This window comes from Belonocnema kinseyi, chromosome 6 (assembly GCF_010883055.1).
Source record: "Belonocnema kinseyi isolate 2016_QV_RU_SX_M_011 chromosome 6, B_treatae_v1, whole genome shotgun sequence".
In the NCBI taxonomy this organism is placed as follows: Eukaryota; Metazoa; Arthropoda; class Insecta; order Hymenoptera; family Cynipidae; genus Belonocnema; species Belonocnema kinseyi.
The window spans coordinates 62433042-62438429 of record NC_046662.1 but is presented as its reverse complement, the minus strand read 5'-3'; positions in this window follow the sequence as shown (position 1 = coordinate 62438429).

Sequence of the window (5388 nt, the reverse complement as noted above, 5' to 3'; positions counted from 1 at the left end):
TAGGGATATAATTAAGAACTTGAAAAACGGTAAGGCTGCCGGGGTAGACGGTATTAATGCTGAAATGCTTAAACACGGTGGCGAATACATACCACATAGAGTCTGCGAATTGATAAATTTATGTTTCGAGATGAAAGACGTCCCAGACGATTGGAATGTTGAATAAACTAGATGCAAGCATGAAGAGCATGGGCCTCAAAATTAACGCAAATAAAACAAAAACTATGCTGTTCGAAGGAAAGAGTGAGAAAACGCTATGCAATATTTTATTAAATGATGAGAGAATTGAACAAGTTGATAAGTTCGTATACCTTGGTAGCTTATTTACTAGGGACGGGAAGATAGATGAGGAATTAGATAGAAGAATAAATGAAGGTAAGAAGGTTATTGGTAGAGCAGGTCCCCTTATCAGAAGTAAAAATATATCAAATAAAGCTAAAATGGCAATACATAATTCTATATTTGTACCGACTGTACTATACGGTAGCGAGACATGGACTTATCAAGGAAAGGATAAGAGTAAAATTAACGCAATTGACATGAGATTCACGCGCATAATAAGCGGGAAATCCCTGATGGACAAAGTAAGTAACGAGATAATTCTAAAAGAATGTGGTGCAGAAGAGACGCTAGTAGACACATGGGAAAGAAATCGGTTAAGATGGTTCGGACATGTTGAGAGAATGCCAAATGAACGACTAACAAAACAAGTGTATCAAGGTAAAGTAAATGGCAACGTGTCCAGAGGTAGACCGCAGAAAGAATGGTTAGAATGTGTGAATGAGACCCTACTAAGAAGAGACATAAGAAGTCACAGAAACACGAGAGCCTGCATGAAAAAATGCATGGACATAAAAGAAGCTAGAGAAGTATGCCAGGACAGGAAAGTATGGCGACAAATAGTTAATAAAAAGAGCGTCAGTAGAGTGAATGCCGCCTGAAACAAAAGACCTTGGCCACTAATGGACCTAAGTGGGGAACCTTACATAACGACTTCGTGAGGTTCTTCGCTTGGGGTGATTGCTAGGGAGATTGATCAGCAATCTGGGTTGGAGTAGTGTTGCGGAACGAACGTGTTATTTACTTAAATAGCAGGAGAATTCTGGATCAATCTGAAAAATCTCTATTCCTTCCACACACTACTCCTTTCCCCTGCCGAGTGAGTCACGCCTACCCCGAAAGGGAAATGGTTTAATGGTGTAATAATAATAATAATAATAATAATAATAATGGTAAATATTTTATTTCTCTTTCTGGCTATTTTAAGGCGACTTTAGGTTTTTGAAGATAATATTCTTCACGATTCTTCATTCTTAGCTTCATTATAAAAAGAAAATGTTTGCCCTTATGATACTAAAAGTTCAATCTGGTACCAAGAATGGAAGAAATGCGAAAATCAACAAGTAATTGTACACATTAAGAAAAATAAGACTTAAAAATCAGAAGATTGTGCTTTCAAAACATGGAAAAATGTCAGAATTATTTAACTATATATTATTTTAATTGATTCTTGAATGAAAAATCGTTAAGTTTCCAAGCACGAAATATATATCATCATTTGAGAAGGAAGAAATTAGGTTCTGAAATATCATGATTGAGGGTAACAGCTGAACCGGAAACTGGGAATAACCGGGAAGTGATAGTGAATTTTCTCTTTGACCAGGACTTGAACAAGTTTTTAGAAGAAAGTCTATCCAATTACTTGAAATATCAATAATTTTATATCACATTATATATGATACAATTTAAAATTAGTTTGATTTCAACTTTTTTTTAATGCTGAGCGTAATTGTTAACTTTTTCAATCATGAAATCATTAAGTTTACAATGTGTAATTCTAAAATCTTTTACCATAACAATTTTCCATTTTAGATTTTTATTTTTTTGGGTACATTTTCCATTTCAAGAATTTTAAAGTGCAGTTTTGAAGGCTTACTTAATAAAAGATTAAAAACATTTGCGATTGAAATTTCGTGACAAAAAACGTTTTAAGTTGATCAACTTTAAATATGAATTCATTAATGATATTTAAAATTGAACTGTAGCTCGTGTATTCGAAATGGAACAATAATTGAATGATTTTATGGGGCGATTCTAAATCAGTTAAAATTAAACAATTTACAGATTTTGACGTTAAAAATTGTACTACTTCAATTCAAAAGCCTTAGTAGTCAATCAAACGTAAACTTTCGACTGTAACTTTATAAACATTCTGTTGTTTCAGTATAAAATATACAATTTTTTACCTTCTTAATTTGAACATTTTCAATCAAGAAAAAGAGCAATTCTTAATAGACCGCAATGTTTCAGTGTTTATGTAAAATAAAATATTTAAAACTAAACAATTCGAAACTAAATTGTTTGGAACAGAAAGCCTAGAATCGTTAAAATTGCATAGAGCTAAACTCAAACTTAGAACGTCACAATTTTAATTTTATTGTTCCGTTAAAAAAAATTGTATTTATAAGTGAAAATGTTGAATTTTTATGTGTGAATGACAGATAAAAATGTATTCATTTAGAAAAAAAGGCGAGTGAGTTAAGGAAATACTTCTAATTTTGTTATTAAAATTGTTAACCTTTTAAGGATTATGAAAGGTTTTAATATAGTAAAAAATTGTCTTAAAATTCCTGGTAAAATTCAAAATGATTTATTTATTTCGAAAAATTAATTTCAGCAGAATATTTAGGAATATTTCAAAACAATATCAAATTTTGATAAATAAATAACAATTGAATAGTTATGAATTTGAAAAAAATTTGGAATAAGTTTAAGAGATATTTAGAAGTTTTGAACAAGTTCGAAAATGAGTTGAGACTTTAAAGGATGTCAAAAAATTTTTAATAAAATATAAATTTTTTAAGATTTCAAACAAAAAATTTAGAAGCTTTTCAAGCATTTTAAAACGTTTCAAAATATAAAAAAAATTATTTAGATTTTTCACAAAATTGACAATAATTTTTTATTTTGAAAAGTTCATTTCAAGAGAATGTTTAAAAAGATCTTTAAAATGTTCCAAAACGGTATATTTGGTATGTTTTTAGGTATTTTAAAAGATTTCGAGATCGTGAATTTTTTTAGAGGTACCTGGAAATATTTAAAGTGATTTTTAGTAAGAAAATATACTTTTATCAAATGTTTTAAAAGCTTAAAAAAATCTATGAATAAATAACAAGGGAACAATTATTCATGTACAAAGACTCAAAATTAAAATAATTTAACTTCTAATTAAAAAATTGTTCTATAAAAAATTTTAATCTTTCAGTTTTGAACGTTTGCAACTTAAAATTGCTTGAAATGATATAATTTTCGAAAATTCATAAACTTGTTGAATTATTCTTTAATTTAGGACATTGAAAATGATAGCGCTCATTTATAAATACTACAAGTTTTGATTCGTTAAAACGGCTTTCTCATACAAATAATTTTTTAAGAACAAGAAAAAATCTGCCTCAGCCCGGATTTGAACCGGGCGAAGAATAAACTTTAAAATTATCATTAACCTCCCCCTTGAGAGTGGAGGGTAATTATTGTGTGCCCCCCCTCCCCGAAGCCCTTCTCTGGATCCGCGTCTGATTGGTGCTTCGTAATTTTTGTATCTTCAGCTAGGGCGATAGCTTCTTCTAAAGTAAAAGGTATAAACTTTTTATATGTAATTTCTTTAATATCTATAGCCCTTTCGGTGACAAAATTTTGTATTTCCTGAGCAAAGTTTTTTCTTCAGTCTGAGCGATAAACATGCTTCGTTTAATTTATGGAACTTTTCTGAATTGTAAAATGAATTCTTCCATTATTTTTTCTTTAAAATTTAGCATAAAGTATCGCAACAATTTTTCGTGCACTACATTGGTTGTTTACTGTCTAACGGATTTTTCGAGTAAATGTGATCCACTAAAGCATGTAGGTCTTTAATGGAATTGTTTATCAGCAAATAACTTAAAACTCTATTTGCAACATTTGAAGCTTCCATCATTGAAATTTATACAACTTTATAATAACAAAAATTTAAGTTTTTTTGCGAATTAATTATTTACGACTAAGGACTAAACACAGCCAAGTAACTCTTTTTAATTTTGCAAATAATAATAATTAACACGAATAAAAGAAAAAGAACAAAAAGAATAAAAACTTTAATTTCGTAAAAGGCAAAAAGAAAATTTTAGATGCTTCAACGTACGCAGAAGAAATTTCTTATAAAGGAATCTGATATTCGCTTCTGACTGATATTTAAACAGCAGTAACGTATCAAGTCTGGTAAGAAATGTTGTTAAAATAGAGATGAATTCAAATTACTAACTGTATTTGACGATGATACTTTCTGTTTTATTTTATAGTACCGCAAAATGCAAATGATCTCTGCCTGACACGACTACCTAAGATGCGAGAAAAATGGAAAAACAGTAGCATGTCAGTGTTATCGTCATTTGTTTTGCCATAGCCTCAGAATAACAAAAAAGAATCTAAGAAGGCGCCAGAAATATTTTAAACGAATTCAAGAATGTAACATAAAAACAAATGAATAGAGGAATCCAATCTGAATTATTAAGGCGCAAATTAATAAAAACACTGAAATTAAAGAAGACGAGTATTTTCATAGAGAAATTACCAAATAATACATTGTTTATTGAATTTCTTAAAGAAAACATCAAATTTACCAACTAATTTTGAATATTGTGGCAATTATCATTAAGTTCCCCAATAAAAAGACTGACATAAAAAAAAATAATTTTCCATTGACAGATGCTCGAAAACTGTATTTTTTATTAATTTTTTTAAAAATATTAAATTTATCAGACAATTATGAATTTTTCTGCAATCATCATGAAGTCCCGAATCATGCATTTGTTCTACAAAATCATAAAATTGATTTACTCATCATGAATGTTGCTGAATTTATTAAGAAGATCCCAACTAAAAGTCTGACATAAAAAAGGAGTTTTTCGATCGACAGGTGCCCCAATAATGCATTTTTTAATGAACATTATTTAAAATAATCATGTAATTGATTAAAAAATTATGAATTTTGCTAAAGTTATCTTAAAGTTTTTAATTAAAATAGTTGAAATATCAATAAAATTAATTTTTCCGCCCACAAATACCTGATTACAACTTTTGTTTATTAAATTTGCTTCAAAAAGTCATAAAATTCATCGAAAAATTATGAATTTTGCGCAAGTCAACATGAACTTCCTGATGAAAAAAGTTCACATAGAAAAAAACGAATTTATCTGCAGACGAATGCCTGATTAATGCATTTTTACATTCTCATTTCTGAGAATGTAATGTAATCGTCCAAATTTTCGATCTCTGGTTTTAACGGATATTTACGCTTCGGCACTCGCAGAATCCGAAAATCATAAAATTTCATCGGTGTCTGTCTGTCTGTCT